This window comes from Oncorhynchus nerka, linkage group LG28, assembly GCF_034236695.1.
Source record: "Oncorhynchus nerka isolate Pitt River linkage group LG28, Oner_Uvic_2.0, whole genome shotgun sequence".
In the NCBI taxonomy this organism is placed as follows: domain Eukaryota; kingdom Metazoa; phylum Chordata; class Actinopteri; order Salmoniformes; family Salmonidae; genus Oncorhynchus; species Oncorhynchus nerka.
Window position 1 is genome coordinate 60473815 of NC_088423.1, and position 22840 is coordinate 60496654.

The window sequence follows — 22840 nt, forward strand, 5'->3', positions numbered from 1 at the left end:
CATAGTTACAAATAGAAATCATCAAACTGGATGGGCATCAGAAATAGAGGAAGGACTAAGAACAAACAAGAGAGAACTATTGTAAAGTAGACTGTGTCTGTAGAATGTGTATAAGATGTATGGATTTAAGGTAGAAGCAGAAGTGTTTATTAGTTTACTCCAATTGGGGGATCGGCGGAAGGGTTTGCGGGGAATAATAATAAAGGTATATTCTTTCAAAAAGTATTATGTCTATATAGGTATGTGTATGTATATATGTGTATATATATGCATGCGTGTATAGATATATATATATATTTACCAAAAAAATATGGGGGATTGGAAATTATGCAGACAATTACATTAGAAGCCACATTCTTTCGGCAATATTAAGCTGACCCTCAAAAAAATAAAAAATAAATGGATCACTAGCCACTTTAAATAATGGCACTTTAATAATGTTTACATATCTTACATTACTCATCTCATATGTATATACTGTATTTTATACCATCTATTGCATCTTAACTATGCCGCTTGGTCATCTCTCATCCATATATTTATATGTACATATTCTTATTCCATCCATTTGTGTGTATTAGGTAGTGGTTGTGGAATTGTTAGATTACCTGTTAGATATTACTGCACTGTAAGAACTAGAAGCACAAGCATTTCATTACACTCACATTAACATCTGCTAACCATGTGTATGTGACCAATAAAATTTTATTTGATCATTTGATGTTGAGATGTGTCTGTTACTTGAACTCTGTGAAGCATTTACTTGGGCTGCAATTTCTGAGGCTGGTAACTCTAATGAACTTATCCTCTGCAGCAGAGGTAACTCTGGGTCTTTCATTCCTGTGGCGGTCCTCATGAGAGACGGTTTCATCATAGTGCTTGATGGTTTTTGCGACTGCACTTGAAGAAACTTTCAAAGTTCTTGAAATGTTCCGCATTGACTGACCTTCATTTCTTAAAGTAATGATGGACTGTTGTTTCTCTTTGCTTATTTGAGCTGTTCTTGCCATAATATGGACTTGGTATTTTACCAAATAGGGCTATCGTCTGTATACCACCCCTACCTTGTCACAACACAACTGATTGGCTCAAACACATTAAGAAGGAAAGAAATTCCACAAATTAACTTTAAAGAAGGCACACCTGTTAATTGAAATGCATTTCAGGTGACTACCTCATTGAGCTGGTTGAGAGAATGCCAAAAGTGTGCAAAGCTGTAATCAAGGGAAAGGGTGGCTATTTTAAGAATCTCAAATATAAAATAAATGTTTCATAGTTTTGATGTCTTCACTATTATTCTACCATGTAGAAAATAGTAGAAATAAAGAAAAACCCTTGAATGAGTAGGTGTTCAAAAACTCTTGAACGGTAGTGTATGTATGTATGTTTTTTCGAGTGTGCGTGCGTGTGAAGGACAGACGTACCTTTGTGAGCGGCTGGTTTGGTCTTGTCTGTGAAGCCCTGACTTCGCCGGTTGCCGGCGGCGCCAACCGACCCGCGAGGTGTGATGTCACTGCCAGCAGTGGACACCCTCGCACTCGGGCCTGGAAGTCTGAGCGGGAGAGCAATAGAGCGTTTACACTCAATGGCACAAACAGCAAGGATTAGGCAATACGTTCATTAAACGTCCAATAATTTTCCACCCATCTGTAACCACATATTGTTAGCTAATCTCCTGCGCAGCCATAGCCGGGAGTCAAAGGCAGCGTTCGAGCCGGGTCCGTCTTTCACATAGGCCTATAAATTGCTAATTCAACATCGGTGGAGGAAACATAATTCTGTGGCTGTCGGCATTGGTCTGATAAACAAAATATGACCGGTAGTTCAATACTGGTGTAAAACATTTATTTTTTAATTTTTTTAAAGGCATTCCCTTTACATGACCAAGCAGGATTGCATGGGCTTTTGTTATTGGGAGAATAGGTCCTGCTCATTAGACTTTCAATCATGTTGAGTAGAAAGACTGTTGTTAGCCCATGAATTAACTGTCTTATGAATTCAACTGGGCTATAAGTCATCATTAAGTTCCTGTCCGACAACAAAGACCATGATGGTATGAGCGTTCCTAAATGAACACACTGAAAATGTTATTAGTGTATAAACAAGCTTTCTATTATAAAAATACAAAAATATCCATTTAGCAGACACTTTTATCTAAAGGGACTTAGGGTCAATTTACTTGCAATGCATACATTCTGCGTACGGGTGATCCCAGGAATCAAACACACTATTCTGGCATTGCAAGAACCATGCTCTACCAACTGAGCTGCAAAATGTAACACATGATTTAATTCTGAGTGAGATATTAAGTCACAGGCTTCACTGCTAGCCTATTCATGATATACACTGTTTACATGATGAAACGTCTTCTGTCTGTTCTCATTCAGGATGTGGCCACATTAAATCGTAATCATGAAATTATCCTAATGTCACCTATGCTCCCCCTGGATGCACATCAAGACCGTTTTCATTCAAGCCGAGAAAGAAAATAAAGCATAAAGATGAAAAGGAAAAGCATTGGAGGAGAAACGCATTACAATCTGAAAAGGAGAAAAACACCATTCCAGATATTGAATGTACTTACGCCTGCAGTTACACATGCTGACCAGAGGGCGGCGCTACTGCATTGTTTTGTAAATTAGACTAGAAGCAGGTGCAAAACTACAAGGGATGGACAGCATGCACTCCTCTGGGCAGGCAAAAAGCGGATGTTTCCGTTTTTTAGGGATACAGTATTTTCAACCTATCTTCTGTTTTCCCCTGAAAAACGGACGTGAGGCCTCCGTTCAGGCATCTTTTTATGCCTGCTGTGTTGGGTTTAGGCAGCACGCAACAACACATCCTCAACTTCACTTCATTTCATTTCATGCTTGTAAAACAACGTTTTTGGCCACTATTCATAAAAACCTCTCAGAGTAGGAGTGTTACTCTAGGACTAGGCCTTTCTTTTTAATAATGACACAAAAGGCTAAACTGATCCTAGGTCAGTACTCCTACTTTATGACAGTTTATGAATATGGGCCCAGACGAACGTAGAAAGTGTGTGACATCACTGATTGAACATTATCTCACAGAACACAGTACAGTTGGAGGAGGATAGTAGTAGTGGCCTATCCAATCCGTTATCGTAACATACAACCAAATTCAAGCCATCCACTCCTCCATCTCAGTTAATTATTAAGGTCATACTCACAGTGAGACGCTCTCTCACGTTCTTGAGTGAGCGCACACACATGCACATCACACGCAGGCAACCACACACACACACACAAGGGTTATCTAAAGGTCCCTCACACCCCATTAAGCAGACATGCCAAATGAGGCGTGATGCCAGAGTCAAACAGGACTTTCCAAAATGGAGCCTTGGAGTCCCCTCTCTTCAAAACTCATGCAGAGTAGAATAGTAGTTTCAGGTAGAAGTTGCCCTTACCACAGATCTAGGATCATATTAATAACACCTCTATAGTAACCATAACTATTACCTGTTGAAACAAATCTGACCCTGTATCAGTTGTTATGGGCAACCTCTAGCTACTCTGGAAATAGTGAGGAAAGGGGGGGAATTAGAAGATGAGGAGGAGTGGAGGAGGAAGATGCATGACCACAAAGAAGAGCGGGAGAAAGAGGGAGAGAAAAAGAGCTGACCTAGAGGACTTTTTCTGACCAAGGGAAAACTTGAGCAGTTTACTCTGAGACCCAGCCCTAGGAGGAGAGAGAGAAAGAAAGAGAAGGAGAGCGCAATGGAGGACGGGAGAGACAGAAAGACTCATTTGACATTTACAGAAGACCGGAGCTAAGACAACTGGAAAGAGAGAGGAAATAAGACCGAGACGGTAAATTGAACACTGATGACATCAACTAGGAGCGAAAGAGGGAAGACATTTCAAATTCGAAGTATTACGAACTACATCTTCCCAGAATGCATCAGTGTAGCGGTGATCCAACAGGCTTACCTGGACTGCATCTCGGCCTGTGCTGTTTTCTGGGCTGCTTGTGCTGTGGGGGCCGGAGTCTCATGCGTAGGGGGGACAGGGTGGCTGCTGAGCTGGGCAGGGGCGCCGGTTTGCTGGATCAGGGGAGGTTGAGGGCTCTGGGGCTGGGGGTTAAGGTGGGGCTGGGAGTACTGGCGGTGGGCCTGCTGCTGCTTGTAGCGAGACAGGCTGAAGAAGAGCCCCAGAATGGCCTTCAGATTCCCATTCCGGATCTCTGCGTAAGGAGAGCAGGGGAGAGAGGTAAATAGACGGAGAGAGAGAGAGAGAGAGAGAAAAAGAGAATGAGATGAAGAGGTAGGAAGAAGGAGAGAGAGATATGAGATACAGAGAGGAAAGTTACAAGCTCACTACACAGTATTCTAGCCACTACAGTCAGTCAATGTAGTCTCGGCAGGTGTGTGTGACTGGTGAGCGTTTACCCTCTGCAGACAGGCCCTGTATGTTGACTCCTTTGGCTGCCAGGAAACGGAGGCAGGCATCAATGTTCTCAATCTGGAGGAGGAGGAGAAGAGAGACAGAGAGAACCGATTTTACATTCAGATGTAACTCAACTCATCACACAGTCAGTAACGCATAGGCAGTTATCAGCAGCCTACTCAAAAATAGCCATCGCAAACACATCGCCCGCCTTAGGGTTTCGGGACATGCTTACAGGGATTGACTTCGCAGAGTGCCGACCTGAGTAAGGTGAGTCGATTGTTTAATGACATAGCCTGGTCAAAGCAACATTAAAATAAGCCAGACATACACCTCCACTGGAGTACCTTAGATGACAAAAGCATTCTACTTTGGCCCTGTTACCATACCGACCCAGCTGTGCTGAGCTGTCAACAATCAACAGCCAGGTGATGTGATTGGTCGACAGAATTTGCTTAGTTACAAGCTCACTATGTGACCCTACTTCGATACAGCCCATTGGCCGCAAAATGTCAACCCCCAGGTGAACAAAATAAAACAGAGTCATCGAATGACATCATCAATAAAAAAAAAGGAGAGTTCAAGGGTTGCCAACGGTCAGTTTCAGGTGAACAAACAGGGGAGGGAATTGAGCAATATAACAATTGATTCATATGCCACAGCAGCAGCCATTTTCACTGTTCATGCTGTTGAGAAGCGGCCATTGAGACTATACTCGACTGTTCAATCAAGGGAACCTCATCGAAACGGAATCCGTCTCATGCTAATATACACCTAGGCGCAATTCATCTCCCCCATCGGTATTAGCTAGCACCCACCCGACAGTCTATTAGTGTGAAACGGGTTTCGACTGAGCAGAGTGCAGCGGTTCAATTTAGAAAAATAAGACGTCGTACTTTATGGAGAACAAACTAAAATAACACTAGCTATTTAATACATTAATATCAATATCATCCTTCCACAGTAGCCCTCTGATTCTACATCAGATATTTCAATGATGTCATACGACGAATCAGAAGCAGACTCCAGGTCAGTGAGCCGCTGACCCCAGAACAGCTGTTCTATGGCGACACATGCTGGGAGGTCAGGGAGGACACAGACTGAGAACCAGAAGGAATTTAGACCAGGCTCTGCTCACTACAAAGTTAAAATATCCCCCACTCACTAAAACACCCCCTGTCTTTTAAATACCCCAGACCCACATGCCACCATCACTTCACTGAACTACCCGCGAGCCACCCTGAAATACCCTCCCAGACCCTACTAAAATACCCCAGACCCATATGCCACCATCGTTTCACTGAACTACCCGCGAGCCACCCTGAAATACCCCCAGACCCTACTAAAATACCCCCAGCTTGACTGAGATACCCCTCCTCTTAAAAGTCCCCATCTTCCATGTGACATACCCTCACACATACACACGCAGGCACTAATGTGCGCGTGCGCGAACACACACACACACGTCAACACTACTAAAATACTTCCCTGACCTCTTCTCTGATATACCCCTGACCCAAATACCCCTGGTACTGAGGAGGTAAAAATAAAGATTCTTCTGGCTAAATAAAAACACCCGCTGAGAGAGAGCACATGGTGCTCAAACTTTAGAAAACACATTTAATCTGCATTCAAACAGGGGATCGATTCAGAATTGTAACTTTGGGAATTCCAGTGTAGTGCGGAAAAGTGAGAAATCAAACTGTTGGAATAGAACATCAAAGTAGGGCCTCCCGAGTGGCGCAGTTTGGCCTTGAGGGACTGTCCTTGTCCCATCGCGCTCTAGCGACTCCTGTGGCAGGCCGGGCCGCATGCACGCTGACACAGTCGCCAGGTGTACGGTGTTTCCTCCGACACATTGGTGCGGCTGGCTTCCGGGTTAAGCGGGCAGTGTGTCAAGAAGCAGTGCGGCGTGGTTGGGTCGTGTTTCGGAGGACGCACGGCTCTCGACCTTTGCCTCTCCCGAGTCCGTACGGGAGTAGCAGTGATGGGACAAGACTGTAACTACTAATTGGATACCACGACATTGGGGAGAAAAAGGGGTAAAACAAAATAGGGAGACACAGGTGCTCTGACAATAAGTTCTCTACTTCAAACACAACTGCCTATCTGTCAATTGTCCACTCCTATCTTCCCCTTTTCTAGTTCTCTCGTATTCCCCTCATCCTCTCCTGTCTTCTCTTCCGGTATCTCCACTCTTTTTTTTTATACCTCCTGCTAATTCTGATCAGACAGTTGCTCTTCTCATCAACAATGTGCATGATTAATAAACCTTCGAGTGAATGCAGTCTGGTTATTCATTCGAATGTAATAACGCCACCGAGTCGATAGGTGTTGTGCCGAGCTTCGACGTCATGGGGACAACACACGTAACCGTGATGGGAGTATATAAGCCTCTCCCTCTCCACCCTGTGCACTAAGAACACACACTGGATATGAGACGTGTCACGGCAACAGTTACTTTAAGCCCTGCAGGTAGATTGAACACGGGACAAAAGTAAGTACTCAAACTACACTGCAACTGAATAACTTGCAATCCCAATTATAAAAAAAAAAAACTGGATCATTCAGTTATATGGCCACCTAGACAGCGACAATAATTAGGTCATTAAATCAACAATAATGCGAAATTGCACGGCCTTAAATTGACCATTATTATTACAAAATAACAACCGTCGTAATAGCAAAATCCAACTTCCAATACAGAGATACAATTCTACTGCAATATTTCCATAGAGTTCCCTCTTACCTAAGCAAGTTCTCAGAGCCTGTGTTGAAGGCACGATCCCAGCAAATACAGTATCACACTAAACACTGTTCTACTGTACTGTGGCTCTCTCTCAGACACACACACACCTCTCTCTAAGGTTGTCATCACATGCTGGGTCTCAGCCAGCTAGCAGCACAGTAGGGCCGGCCCTGCAACTGCCCTTTAGACAAACACTTTTTTACATCGAAGAGAATCTATTGTTTGTGTGTGTGTGTGTGTGTGTGTGTGTGTGTGTGTGCCCCCTCACCGGAAGCTTTGTTTATGTCTTAAGGAGTCCTGTCTTGTGACTGAGTCGGCGTGCGTGTTTCTGCGCTCCCGCCTTTCACTCTCTCAGACAGTAATCTCAGTGAAACTTCGACCTCCGAACCAAGGTAACACTAACCCCGTAAATACCGCTCTCTCTTTACAACACCCGTACATTATGGTTTTGGAGAGTCAACAGCCCTGTAGTCGGCCAACACAACTTTAACACACTGTACCTCCCGCCCCTTTTAATTCAACTAAACAGTTTCATCGTGTTACACATCTACCTTCTTTGAAAAGGTGGTAGTACTGGCACCCAAGTGGCACGTAACTCAACGCACACAACAACAGCAAAAAACAATAACACCAATACTACAGTACTTTACTGTGAAACAATCAGAGGACACGGAGCGACAAGAAATGAGATCCAATTCTCTACCCGCAGATGAGGAGGAGAGAGGGAGGCCCGGAGCAGTGCTGACCCAAACAGTGGCCCCAGCCTATACCTTGTGGTCACACGGCTGACACTCCTCCATGCGGGGTTGCCTAGCAACACTGTGCGGTCACGGCACCTGTGATTGCGCTGCACTTGCATTTGATCACATGGAGTTTGAACAGCTGATACAGGTGGGTGTCACACACACACACACACACACACACACACACACACACAGTGGCCTGACGCAGTTATTCCCCTAGCTGTCACACACCCGATTACACATTAACTTCAGACCGTATCCTGCTAGTGTTATCCTGCTTCCCGTACTCACCTGTGGCGACTCACATTACCAATCAATACAATCTTTATGGTCATGTAATATGTAAATATATTAGTCACATAAATCTATGAACGACCATGGCCTTAGTACTGAACCGTTGGGGACACGGAAGGAATGTCAGTCATGATAACCTCACGCTGTATAAAACAGCATGCACTTGTTTTGGCAGACTTACAGCTGTCGTGGCTTTGAGTGGCACCTGAAGGTGAAACACGGGTTGAAGTTTAGAACGGACAATGCCGTGATGTTGAGGAGGAAACTCCATTTGACATTCTGAGGGCTTATGAAGCCTCCGAAGGCCTTGTTTTCATCATCCCCATTCAGAAAGGCTTACTGGGAAGACGGGTTTAAACTGGTTTCGACCTGTATGGAGCTAGTAATAATGTCTGTTCCCGGAAGAGGAGAGAGAAACAGATCTCTCCGAACTAGAACCAAACTGAGGGCGAAACAGGAAGTTGGAAATAAAACATTGTGACCCAGAAACACGACACACACTGCAATTAAACAATGCACACCAATAAATCTACCCGAACAACAGAGCAGTGTGTGTGACTTTGAGTGTGACACTAATGTGTCCCTCCACAGTAAGAAGTAGGCCTCTGACAGACCTAAAGCAATTCAGGGGTATGTGAGGGGGGGGTGCAGTAGAGGGAGCGTCCTGTGTGGTTTTAGCACCTCTGTGTCAACACTACCCCGATGAGAGCATGTCACTCAGAAAGCTATGGTTACTTCCTGGGTGGCAAGGGTATGAGACTGGGAGGGACTAGCAATAAAAGGTGTGTGTGTGTGTGTGTGTGTGTGTGTGTGTGTGTGTTTTGTGTGAGGGGCACCGTTGCAGGATCTGACAGTTGTAAAAACAACTATTCCCCACTAGGGTTGCATAGGGTCGGAAGTTACGCCAGGGAATTTGGGGAATTTTGCTTAAATTCATCAAAAAAGTTAGCTTATAACAGAACCTTTTTTGTGGGATACACATAAGGCAATTCTAGGTCTTGTGGCATATTTTTGTTAAACTCTCCACAGTTTAATGGAACTGCAACCCTCTGCATGCACAGTGCATTCTTCCATCACATGTACAGCTGATTCTCTTGCACACTAATGAGATGCTATTGAGCCCACACTACTACACTGTCTGAGCCAAGGACTACATGCTTTCTGGTATGTTTTGATTACAATACTGGGTGGGGTGAATATATTTGATATGACATACATGATTTTTTGTTAACTAGTAAATAGTAGCCGACAGCAAAGTGTGTTTAAATCATTTCTAACTTGTTAACAATTTCTGCTAGTTAGTTTTTGCTACCTTGTGGGTTTTAGCTTGCTTGAGCCTGCTAACTGAGGAGTGTTAACTCACCTGTTTCTGTTACGCCTGCTCCCGCTCTCTCCCCCCCCTCTCGCCAGGCTCCCCAGCATTACGCACTCCTGCCATTGAGCGCCCGGCTCCCCAGCATTACGCACTCCTGCCATCGAGCGCCAGGCTCCCCAGCATTTCGCACGCCTGCCATTGAGCGCCAGGCTCACCAGCATTACGCACTCCTGCCATCGAGCGCCAGGCTCCCCAGCAATACGCACTCCTGCCATTGAGCGCCAGGCTCCCCAGCAATACGCACTCCTGCCATTGAGCGCCAGGCTCCCCAGCAATACGCACTCCTGCCATCGAGCGCCAGGCCAGCATTACGCACACCTGCCTCCCCCCCATCACGCACTTCAGCGATTATTGGACTCACTCACCTCTGTTATTAACCTCCTATATCTGTCTGTTCCCCCGCTCTGTTCCCCGCTTCAGCATTGCTTGTCATATGTCCTTGTATACCCGTGTGCTGATGTTATTCCTGTCTTGTTTCATGTCTGTTCATTGTTAAATATTGACTCCCCGTACCTGCTTCTCATCTCCGGCGTCAGTCTTGACATGTTTCCATACATGTTTCATTTTAAACATTTTTCTTACAAATGAGTTGTTTAATCTAACCGCTTAACTATTTATCTACATGGAATTGTCTTTGGGATTTTTTTACTCATTTTTTACAGGAAAATGCCACGGGCACTATCTGATGTGTGGAGACATTTCACTGCAGCTAATGTAGAAGGAAAAGCTGTGTACATGGGCAAATACTGTGCCAAATCATCTGTGAAGAATGCAACAAAGATGGATAATCATCTGGCCAAGTGCATAAAGTTCCCCCAGCGCTCACAACAAGCAACCTCTGGCAAAAGACCCTCTACTTCTATTTAAGGTGAAAATGGTGAATCGGACACCTTATCGATAGCAACAGCTCATGGTCCTGCTGGAATCAGAATTTGTTGACTCAATGGAGGAACGTAGTCAGAGAAATGCTGATGAATATGTTGCTCAAGCTATGTATGCAACTGGTTTACCTCTGATGTTCACAGGCAATGTGTATTGGGAGAGACTTCTGAATGTTCTTCACCCAGCATACACCCCTCCAACCAGACATGCTTTTTCTACTCATTTGCTAGATGCAGATTTCAAGCAAAGGTCAAGCAAATCATAGAGAAAGCAGACTGTATTGCAATCATCTCTGATGGGTGGATCAAATGTTTGTGGGCAAGGAATAATTAACTACATCATCTCCACCCCTCAACCATTATACTACAAAAGCACAGACACAGGGGACAACGGACACACCGGTCTCTACATTGCAGATAAGCTGTAGGCAGTCTTCAATGACCTTGGCCCACAGAAGGTATTTGCACTGGTGACCGAAACAATGCTGCGAACATGAAGGCTGCTTGGTCTGAAGTGGAGGAGTCCTACCCTCACATCACACCCATTGGCTGTGCTGCTCATGCATTGAATTTGCTACTCAAGGACATCATGGCACTGAAAACAATGGATGCGCTCTACAAGAGAGCCAATGAAATGGTTAGGTATGTGAAGGGCCATCAAGGTATAGCAGCAATCTACCTCACCAAGCAAAGTGAGAAGAATAAGAGCACCACATTGAAGCTGCCCAGCAACACCCGTTGGGGGTGGGGTTGTCATCATGTTTGACAGTTCCCTGGAGGGAAAGGAGTCTCTCCAAGAAATTGCCATATCACAGCCCCATCAAGAGGATCCTCCTGGATTATGTATTTTGGGAGAAAGTGGTAAGCAGACTGAAACTCCTGAAACCTATAACAGTAGCCATTACACGGATTGAAGGAGACAATGCCATCCCGTCTGACGTTCAGACTCTGCTTGCAGATGTAAGAGAAGAAATCAGTAACACCCTGCCCATTTCACTGTTGCTCCAAGCAAAGAAAACTGCAGTTCTGAAATACATAAAGCGTGAAGACTTCTGCCTGAAGCCCGTACACACTGCAGCGTTCATGTTGGACCCCAAGTATGCTGGCAAGAGCGTCCTGTCTGGTGCAGAGATCAACAAGGCCTATGGTGTCATCACTACCGTGTTTCGCCACCGTGGCCTGGATGAGGGCAAGGTTCTTGCCACTTCCAAGCAACGGCTTTGGGATGGAGATGCAATATGGCAGTCGTGCCAACATATCTCATCAGCCACCTGGTGGAAGGGACATTGTGGGTCTGAGGCTCTTTCCCCTGCTGCCTCCATCATCCTGCAAATCCCACCAACATCAGCCGCCTCAGAGTGCAACTGGTCCTTGTTTGGGAACACACACACACACACCAAAGCCCGCAACAGGCTGACCAATACAAGGGTTGAAAAATCGGTGGCCATCCGGGCAAATTTGAGTCTTTTTGAGCCTGACAACGAGCCATCCTCAACAAGGTTGGAAAGTGACAGTGAAGATGAGGCCTCAGTCTGATGTTCAAGAGGTGGACATTAAGGAGGTCCAGGGAGAAGACATGGAAGCCTGAGAGGAAGACAACCAAAGCTTTAGTTTCTAGTCTATCATTTTACAGATGTTTGTTGAAAACGTTTTTGGGAGATGCGATGGATCATTCAATATTCCTTTTCTTTTGTTGTTTAGTGAAATCATCCCATGTGAAGAGTCAACTCACTTAATTAAAGTTCAATTCGTAACTAAATGTTTTTTTGTTCTATTGAAAGGATTTAATCATTTGCAATTATGTCTACTTATGATAAGGTAAAAGGTTTATGTTTCTGTCTCCATATGATATGGTAACTATATCCAATGCAAAAAACATCTACATTTAAATAGTATTAATATTAATAATATTCCCATTAATTCCCATATATTCCCGTTAATTCCCACGGAAAGTTTCCACCTCTGAATATTCCTCAAAATGTGCAATCCTATTCCCCACTCATCTGAAACACAGAGAGATGCTACAAGAATGAACATTAAAAATGAGCAAGATGGTGACAAAAGAAGGCACTATATCACTCCATTATATGTCCTAAGCTTGTTTACATGTTTGCTGGTTTAAAACAAGAGGTTAAGTGTAGAGTTGTTAATTGCCAGCAGCTTTTCAGTGTTTTGAATGCAGCTTTACCACAGCAATCAAGTCAAGTGTCGTTAATGGAGCTCTCAGTAGGTCCTGGGTGTTGAGTGGCCGGCTAACAGGGAAAGTGTGTGTGTGTTTTCACTCTGTATTAAAATGCATAAAGCAGCAGACATGTGCACAATGACAGTTTGCGCCTGCCTCCAGCATTGCTCGAGTGCTTCAGCTGAAGAGCTCACACACGCAAGCTGCCACAACACACGACACACAGTTGTGACACACAAATACATGCACCCCCATCAAATATCTCTCAGCTCAGGCCAAACAGAGAAACACACACACAAAAACACACACACACTTAAACACACAGGGTCAGCCCACCGTCTTGTCCACCTCTCACTGTAAAATGCTAACAGTGGGAGTCAGAGGTAAGCTAAGAGAGGTTTTAGAGAAGGGTCTAATCACTGTACAGAACAAAGACACAGAGAGGAACAGAGACCAGAGAGGGACTACAGAGACAAGAGGCAGCCTGGAACGTCTCAATTACTGGTGACTGGAGGGCATAATCAACCTCTACTGGGACCCGGCTAATTGATAGTGGAGAGACAGAGAGACGGAACACTTGAGAGGACCGGCTGACTGATTCCTCTGTGTGTGTGTGTGTGTGTGTGTGTGTGTGTGTGTGCTTTGGTTGGGGGGGTCTGGCTAGCAGCCCAAATCTGCCTTCAACTGGCACACTGGCCAATTTTACAACCCTCCACATTCAGAGGAGGGATACCGGCTATTTTCCCATTGCAGTAAAAAAAAAAAACACAGAAATCACAACCAGTATGATTGAATATGAAATGTACAAATGTAAAATGATTTAGCAGGAAAATATAAGCACTGACAAAATGTATAGCGCTAAGATGTGTTTATTGTTTGGAGTGAGTCAAGTGCAGTGAAAATGTGATCAGATTTGTATCAGAACAACCAGTAATTGGAACAACTTCTGCCTTCTGCTCGGTTCTCGCTAAGATGTGAGTACTCTCAATTTTGTGCTGTCGGCCAAAAAAATCTTGGTAGACCGAAAGACGTTCTTCAACCAATCGATTGGTAATTTTTCCATATATAGACACACCCTATGTGTTTTCATCAAATAAACTATATGCATTGCGCTTGTTTCATGCTTTAAGCTTACTGTTTGATGAAATAACACATAACTGACTCAAGAGGGAGCCAGAGATCTAGATAACCAGAAGAAAAAAAACTTTAACCTGAACCAACCAATCTCCTACTCCTGGTGGTTTTTACAGATACTGCCATTACTCTCCTAAAGCTGCCGGTAACAGGCTACACGAGGAGTCGGCAACCTTTCTCATGTGGAATGCCAATTTATCTTACCTTTTCTACTGATCTGCGGGGCAGTTATGGTTTTTATATGCACATTTTCGTGGAACAGTTTAATTTAATTTATAATAACGTCTTCATATCTCAAAATCATTGTCATGTGGTTAATCAAAATGTTATCCAAATCTAAATGAAAATGATACAAACCTAAAAAAGTTACTTCTATTTCCATTGCCAACTATGTAGAAATAGCATACATAAAGACAACAAATAAAAACTGTGCAGCCTGCAGGTAGAAAATATCCTGATTTTAAAAACGTATCCTATAAATCACATTTGCAGACAGGCCATGCGTAGCCACGAACTTGGAACATTGTATCAACGATTAAATTTGGTCCAGCAGAAGCTTGCGCTGCAACATTGTATAAAATATTCTGGGCCCTCAGAGTGGTGTTTGAGACAGACACAGGTGTTGGCAATTTGCGCAAGGGATAAGAAGCAGTGCTTGACTTGGGCAAGAACTCACCGGAGCTGAGTACTGGCACCTCACATTTTCTACTGCTTGAGCTCCTGTTCCACTTAAAGAATATTAGCTCAAAAGTATTGTGTAGCTCCTGCACCTAAATATAAACAGTACCAGCACCCAAAATGAGGACCGGAACCTATTTCAGTCCAAGTCAAGCATTGATTAGAAGTAAACCAGGAAGGCCTATTTTATGACGTTTCCACTGGAACTATTGTCATTCTCAACGGATGTAAAAACAGACTTTGTTTGCTTGCCGTTTGAGGTGAAGAAAACATTACTTTGAGAAGCTCCACAGCTCATTAGTGGGGGTGCGTTAAGCCAATCAGAAATACTATCAGATTCCCAAATGGGCACATTTATACAGTGCATTCGGAAAGTATTCAGAACATTTTCCACATTTTGTTACGTTACAGCCTTATTTAAAAAAATAGATTTTTCCTCATCAATCTACACACAATACCCCATAATGACAAAGCAAAATCAGTTTTTTTTTGTTTGTTGAAATGTTTGCAAATGTATTAAAAACAAACAACTTAAATATCAAATTGACATGAGTATTCAGACCCTTTACTCAGTACTTTGTTGAAGCACTTTTGGCAGTGATTACAGCATTGAGTCTTCTTGGGTATGATGCTACAAGCTTGGCATACCTGTAGTTGGGGAGTTTCTCCCATTATTCTGCAGATCCTCTCAAGCTCTGTCAGGTTGGATGGAGAGCGTTACTGCACAGCAATTTACAGGTCGAGAGATGTTCGATCAGGTTCAAGTCCGGACTCAAGTTCGGGCTCTACACTCTTGGTGGTTCCAAACTTCTTCCCTTTAAGAATGATGGAGGCCACTGTGTTCTTGGGGACCTTCAATGCTGCATAAATGTTTTGGTACCTTTCCCCAGATCTGTGCCTCGACACAATCCTGTCTGGGAGCTTATCAGACAATTCCTTCGACCTCATGGCTTGGTTCTTGCTCTGACATGCACTGTCAACTGTGGGACCTTTTAAATAGACAATTGTGTGCCTTTCCAAATCATGTCCAATCAATTGAATTTACCACAGGTGGACTCCAATCAAGTTGTCCACAATTTTTTTTAATCATATTACTACAATGCTAGCCTCTCTACACTGGCTTCCTGTCAAAGCAAGGGCTGATTTCAAGGTTTTACTGCTAACCTACAAAGCATTACATGGGCTTGCTCCTACCTATCTCTCTGATTTGGTCCTGCCGTACATTTTTTAAATTTTACCTGTATTTTACTAGGCAAGTCAGTTAAGAACAAATTCTTATTTTCAACGACGGCCTAGGAACAGTGGGTTCAAGGGCAGAACGACAGATTTTGTACCTTGTCAGCTCGGGGATTTGAACTTGCAACCTTTCGGTTACTAGTCCAATGCTCTAACCACTAGGCTACCCTGCCGCCTCACCCTACACGTACGCTACGGTCACAAGACGCAGGCCTCCTAATTGTCCCTAGAATTTCTAAGCAAACAGCTGGAGGCAGGGCTTTCTCCTATAGAGCTCCATTTTTATGGAACGGTTTGTCTACCCATGTCAGAGACGCAAACTCGGTCTCAACCTTTAAGTCTTTACTGAAGACTCATCTCTTCAGTGGGTCATATGATTGAGTGTAGTCTGGCCCAGGAGTGTGAAGGTGAACGGAAAGGCTCTGGAGCAACGAACCGCCCTTGCTGTCTCTGCCTGGCCGGTTCCCCTCTTTCCACTGGGATTCTCTGCCTCTAACCCTATTACAGGGGCTGAGTCACTGGCTTACTGGGGCTCTCTCATGCCGTCCCTGGAAGGGGTGCGTCGCCTGAGTGGGTTGATTCACTGATGTGGTCATCCTGTCTGGGTTGGCACCCCCCCTTGGGTTGTGCCATGGCGGAGATCTTTGTGGGCTATACTCAGCCTTGTCTCAGGATGGTAAGTTGGTGGTTGAAGATATCCCTCTAGTGGTGTGGGGGCTGTGCTTTGGCAAAGTGGGTGGGCTTATATCCTTCCTGTTTGGCCCTGTCCGGGGGTGTCCTCGGATGGGGCCACAGTGTCTCCTGACCCCTCCTGTCTCAGCCTCCAGTATTTATGCTGCAGTAGTTTATGTGTCCGGGGGCTAGGGTTTGTTATATCTGGAGTACTTCTCCTGTCCTATTCGGTGTCCTGTGTGAATCTAAGTGTGCGTTCTCTAATTCTCTCCTTCTCTCTTTCTTTCTCTCTCTCGGAGGACCTGAGCCCTAGGACCATGCCCCAGGACTACCTGACATGATGACTCCTTGCTGTCCCCAGTCCACCTGGCCGTGCTGCTGCTCCAGTTTCAACTGTTCTGCCTTATTATTATTCGACCATGCTGGTCATTTATGAACATTTGAACATCTTGGCCATGTTCTGTTATAATCTCCACCCGGCACAGCCAGAAGAGGACTGGCCACCCCACATATGCTCTCTCTAATTCTCTCTTTCTTTCTCTCTCTCGGAGGACCTGAGCCCTAGGACCATGCCCCAGGACTACCTGACATGATGACTCCTTGCTGTCCCCAGCCCACCTGACCGTGCTGCTGCTCCAGTTTCAACTGTTCTGCCTTATTATTATACGACCATGCTGGTCATTTATGAACATTTGAACATCTTGGCCATGTTCTGTTATAATCTCTACCCGGCACAGCCAGAAGAGGACTGGCCACCCCACATAGCCTGGTTCCTCTCTAGGTTTCTTCCTAGGTTTTGGCCTTTCTAGGGAGTTTTTCCTAGCCACCGTGCTTCTACACCTGCATTGCTTGCTGTTTGGGGTTTTAGGCTGGGTTTCTGTACAGCACTTTGAGATATCAGCTGATGTACGAAGGGCTGTATAAATAAATTTGATTTGATTTGAAGTTGTAGAAACATCAAGGATGATCAATGGAAACAGGATGCACCTGAGCTCAATTTTGAGTCTCATAGTAAAGGGTCTGAATACTTACGTAAATAAGGTATCTGTTTCTTATTTTTAATACATTGGAAAAAATGTTTTAAAAACCTGTTTTCACTTTGGCATTATGGGGTATTGTGTGTAGATTGCTAAGGAATTTTTATTTTTTATTTAATCAATTTTAGAATAAGGCTGTAACGTAACAAAATGTGGAAAAAGTAATGAGGCCTGAATACTTTCTGAAGGCACTGTATATATATTTGCTACTGCTCGACTAAAAAAATCTTGGTCGACCAACAGCCTATCGACCATACAACCGACCAGTTGACTAATTGTGGTCAGCCCTATCAAAATGAGACATTCTTTCAAATACCTACCCCTATTAAAACGCGCATCTTAACATGGACTCTCTCTCACACTCAGTAACCGGAAGGTTGCTGGATCGAGTCCCCGAGCTGACAAGGTAAAAAGACGTTGTTCTGCCCTTGTTAACCCACTGTTCCCCGGGGTGCCAAAGAAGTGGATGTCGATTAAGGCAATCGCTGATTCAGAGGGGTTGGGTTAAATGACCAAAATACATTTCAGTTGAATACATTCAGTTGGACAACTGACAAGGTGTACCCATTTCACTTTCATGGGTTGTAAATGTTAAACTGCCACAACAAACCACAATAAACACAGAAATGAAAATACAGTAGAACTAAGCCTTAGCCTGGGAAAAGAGTATGCTTGCCAAAGCCCTCTCCGAAAGGGAATCCTTATATAGTAGCCACAGCCATTACAACATCGCCATCCCTGCTAACGCTTTCATTGTCATTGCAACTTGAATCCTCTGTCTGGATTTTGTCCCCTAGATAACATAAATATCATTTTTATTTCTAGTAGCAATGCGATGAAGCAAGCTTGGTTCTCTTCCAGACACCAAACCTCAGCCCCTGGACCTTTAAAGTGAGAGCCAATGGCCTGTCTATAGGCCAGATGTTTTACAAAGACTGACCGCAAAGCCACATATGTAAAAAAATAACAAGAGTAATATCCATACCCATTAAATTGGACAGATGTCTTCTGAGACAGAGCTAAATTCGAAATGTCCTGCTTAAATAAGGCCCTGCACGTACGCACAAGCATGTACACGCTCAAGTCCACACGCACGTATGAGCAAACACACAAACACTCTACTGTGGTTACCCAAGACATCAAAAGCAACTTTTACGTCACACACTCACCCATACATACAAGCAAACACACACACACACACACACACACACCACCACCACAAGGATTATAACGTGATGCTGCCAAACACACAAACCAATAGAAGGAAACCCTAGGAGGGTCACTCACCATCTGAGAACGACTCTTAGGGCAGCCATTGATGTCCTCAATCTTCTCATTGGCTAAAGACACGAGAGAGAGACGGAGACGGAGGGTGACACAGAGAGAGGGACACAGAGTGAGAGTGAGAGAGAGAGAGAGAGAGAGGGAGAGAGAGAAAAAATGTGTTCTTAGTGATATCCCTGGTTCGTCTCCAGCATGTTCCTACTCAGTGCCAGAGAGAGTAAGTGAGGAGAGCAGGCCTATGACTGGTGGAGAGGGTCACTGCCCCCTCTTTCTTCTGAGAGATGAAACCCAATCTAGTTATAGCAAATGTGTGTGGGGCCACTAGGGGCCAGGCAGAGTTGGCTGGGAGAAGGGGTGTGTGTGGCTCCCCCCTCCCTTAGAGGCCCAGCCCACAGCAGCTGAGACAAGGTTGTCCTCTCTCTCTCTCACAGCTGACAACTGTGCCAACACTACAGCCTGGTGGGGCCCACTGTGGATCTCCGCCACAGGAACCTGACTACCACCTACTGTTGGTCCCATGTTTCATCAGCTGAAATAAAAGATCCCAGAAATGTTCCCATAAGCACAAAAAACGTATTTCTCTCAAATTGTGTGCAACAAAATATGTTCACGTCAAGGTTAGTGACCATTTCTCCTTCGCGAAGATAATGCATCCACCTGACAGGTGTGGCATATCAAGAACCTGATTAAACAGCATGATCATTACACAGGTGTCCCTTGTGTTAGGCACAATAAAAGGCCACTCTAAAATGTGCAGTTTTGTCACACAGCCCAATGCCACAGATGTCTCAAGTTTTGAGGGAGCGTGCAATTGGCATGCGGACTGCAGGAATGTCCACCAGAGCTGTTCATTTTTGAATGTTCATTTCTTTACCATATGTCGTTTTAGATCATTTGGCGATACGTCCAACCGGCCTCACAACCGCAGACGACGTGTATGGCGTCATGTAGGTGAGCGGTTTCCTGATGCTATTGTGAACAGAGGGCCCCATGGTGGCGGTGGGGTTATGGTATGACAGGCATGCGCTACGGACACAATTGCATTTCCTCGATGGCAATTAGAATGCACAGACATACCCTGACGGGATCCTGAGGCCCATTTTATAAGTTATGTGACCAACAGATGCATATCCGTATTCCCAGTCATGTGAAATCCATAGACTGGGGCCTATTGAATTGATTTCAATTGACTGATTTCCTCATATGAACTGTAACTCGGTCAAATCGTTGACATTTTTGCACGTTGCGTTTATCATTTCGTCCAGTATGTACTATGACTCTTCTAAACCCTGCCATTAATCTGTCATCCGGCCTCCACTGTTGTCTCCTACCAAAATAATGTGCTGCTCATCCCAGCCAGGTCCCCGACCCTGTGTTTCCCACCCCCTGCTTCACACCCACTGAGCTTCATGGGCAGATTTCAGTAGAAATTGGTGCAATATTTCTGGTGTCTGGTGTGATATCCCCCCCTGTCACATAACAGACCACCAAGGACGTGTGCTTATGTCAGACGCACATCCGTGATGAAGCTCGCCATCCAGTGACTGTTGAGATTCAATCTGAGCATCGAAAGAGACAAAGAAAAAGGGAACAGAGGACTCGGTGTCTCCAAACCCACCCATCCTGCCATTGACGCAACAACAAACAAAAAAATCCATCTTCCGCTCTAAAGACCCGTCAGCCTACTCTTGACTTTCAGAGAAGCATGATCAAAAATGATAAGGTCTTTCTTGTTCTCTACTCCAGGTTCCAGTCCGAATTCTATGAAGACTCTAGTCTACGCAAATGTTCTACGACGTGGGGACCACGATGTGTTCTGCGCTAATTTATTCTTATTCCCAATTCTGTGTGTGCTCTACATGAGTATTGTATGATGTTCTGCATGTGTTCTGCGATTTGAGGCAGTGTTCTGTATACAAAGAAATGTCATCTATATTCTCCGATGCAGTTCTACAGGAACTTTGGGAAAGCAGAGGAGTGATACGTTGATGTGACAGTGCTGTAACCTCAGGGCACTGTCTCCCCCATCCACCAGCCGTCCTCTTTAAAAGATGACAGGGCAGCTTGTGAAGTGGGGAAATTACAGGACTCTGACTTAAGGGGAGGGGGGCGCAAAATGACATGTCATTACAAAACTCTCCCTCAGTCAAACTTCTCTCTGACTGCACCATTGTCAAATATTTCAGGGGGCGCAACGAGGGATTTCCCCAACTCAGTTTTGAAGAAGAATAACTTGTTGATGATACGTTAATAACATACGATGTTGAAAGTAATAACTTCGTCGCCAATAGCATTTAACATTATGGCGATTACTGTACACATACACATGAGTATACGTAGCGTTACAACTTCAAAGTATAAAAAATATAGTATCTGCATGCGAAGTCTAGTCCTGCAACTGAACCCATGCGCAGTAACGGTAATAATAAGGCTTCAAGAGAAGAAACGGTTGATTTTTTAAAAAGTGTACCCCTTACCGACAACCTGTATGATCTCCGCCAGCAGCACTCCGTCTGTGACGTCAGTCTGCAGGTCCTTGATAAGTCGCTTGTGTCCTGACTTGGCTAGGTAGTGGTTGGCCCAATCCGTATAGATCTGTTCGGGACACAAAAACACCAGCGTCCACGTATTAGACGCCCGGGGAACGAGTAATATCAAAAGCAAAACACAAGTCTTTGCGCCCCTGTTTTTTTTTATTTTTAAGAAGCCATGCGGGTGTTTCGAATCCCATCACACTTTTAAAAAGGACAAAAGGAATCGAATTAAAATAAATTTACGAGTCAAATAAAATAAGAACATGGTTGAAATAGGACCCGCGCAGCCCGTTTTCTTTTGTTGGGGCTCGGGGCTGGCATATATCCGCCTGGTATTCAAATTGGGACCATTGTGCTCCGGCAGCAGAGCGAGTGGACGGTTTCAATGAGGCGCTGACATCACGGGCTCGACGACAGAAAAGGCCCTTCAGAGTGCCCGAGGGAGGGGTACGGGGATTTGATTTAAGTGTCTGAATAATCGGAATAGTTTCGCTTGTAATTGGTTGTTGCAGACAACTCTCTCTCTCCCACTCTCCAAGGCTGCTTGCCTCTCCCGGGTTGAAGGCCGGTGAGGGATTTATTTGGGTAAATAAAATAAAAACAAGCAAGAGCAGAGGAAGAGAAAGATGCAAATGATCAGAGAGAGAGAGATTTGAGATTACAAATGTCGGTAACAAACAAAAGAACTGAAATAAGGACACAGTGATGCTTAATTAGAAATAACGCCAATTAGGTAGGAGAGGGGATGCTGAACATATTCAGAAAATGACGCTAAAGAACCGTTTCATGTGGAAAGTTGTTCAATATCTCAAAGCAAATCGTCAATAAAATTCTGGAGTAACCGAATTGAGTCTGACATAAGTGTTTTGTCTGAGGCATCCTGGATGAATCTGAGCATTGTTTTGTTGCAGCCATCACTTCAGTATTTCAACCAGTTAAATTAAGCATCACACACGTGCACACGCACACACAATATGACCCCAGTTCTCTGTGTTTTTAAAGGTAAAGAGACCTGGGACCAATTCAGTGTTACTCATCATATGAATCACTGCTCTGAATGCTTCATTTCACACACACACACACACACACACACACACACACACAGCAAGGTTCAAACACTATTTTAAGTAGTCTCTCTCACACACACACACACACACACACACAGAGAGAGAGCTATATCATGGCTCAGACAGTGCTAAACAAACCTTTAAGCAAAGGATAACATTCTCTCAAAACACTGGGGGTTTTGCAGTAAGAAGAGGAATGTGGGGGTGCTTTGAAGCAGTTTTATGCAGCAGGTGTAAAGGGAGGAGGGGCAGTACGGTGGATCCAAACTATCCAGATCCATACACAGGAGCTCATCTATGCTCATCATTATTACTGGAGATGAAACATATGCCTAGTTGAATGCTCCCCATCGGTATTGTAAAATCCATTGTTCGATCAATAGCCCTTGATTTGAAGGGGATATACTAAACACAAAATAAAGCTGGTAATATGCGTTCATTCTCCATGGGGATGAAATGCTGTAACACACTGTATCTGGGGAATATCAAACCATCGAGCACAAGGTGTCGAAAAGACGTATTTTCAACCAAAATAATGTGTTTTCACGATTGATACCAATCAATG

The 22840-nt window shown here is 44.4% G+C and overlaps 1 long non-coding RNA gene and 1 pseudogene across 1 annotated transcript; one reads left to right on the plus strand and one right to left on the minus strand.

Moving 5' to 3' along the window:
* The window catches only part of LOC115113458 (neuron navigator 2-like), a 144595-nt pseudogene that overhangs the window by 88565 nt on the left and 33190 nt on the right, over positions 1–22840 (minus strand).
* LOC115113460 (uncharacterized) lies at positions 6839–12653 on the plus strand. The gene is made up of 4 exons (XR_003861112.2): positions 6839–6906; positions 7451–7550; positions 7868–8049; positions 9606–12653. It is a non-coding gene; the product is annotated as an uncharacterized LOC115113460 (long non-coding RNA).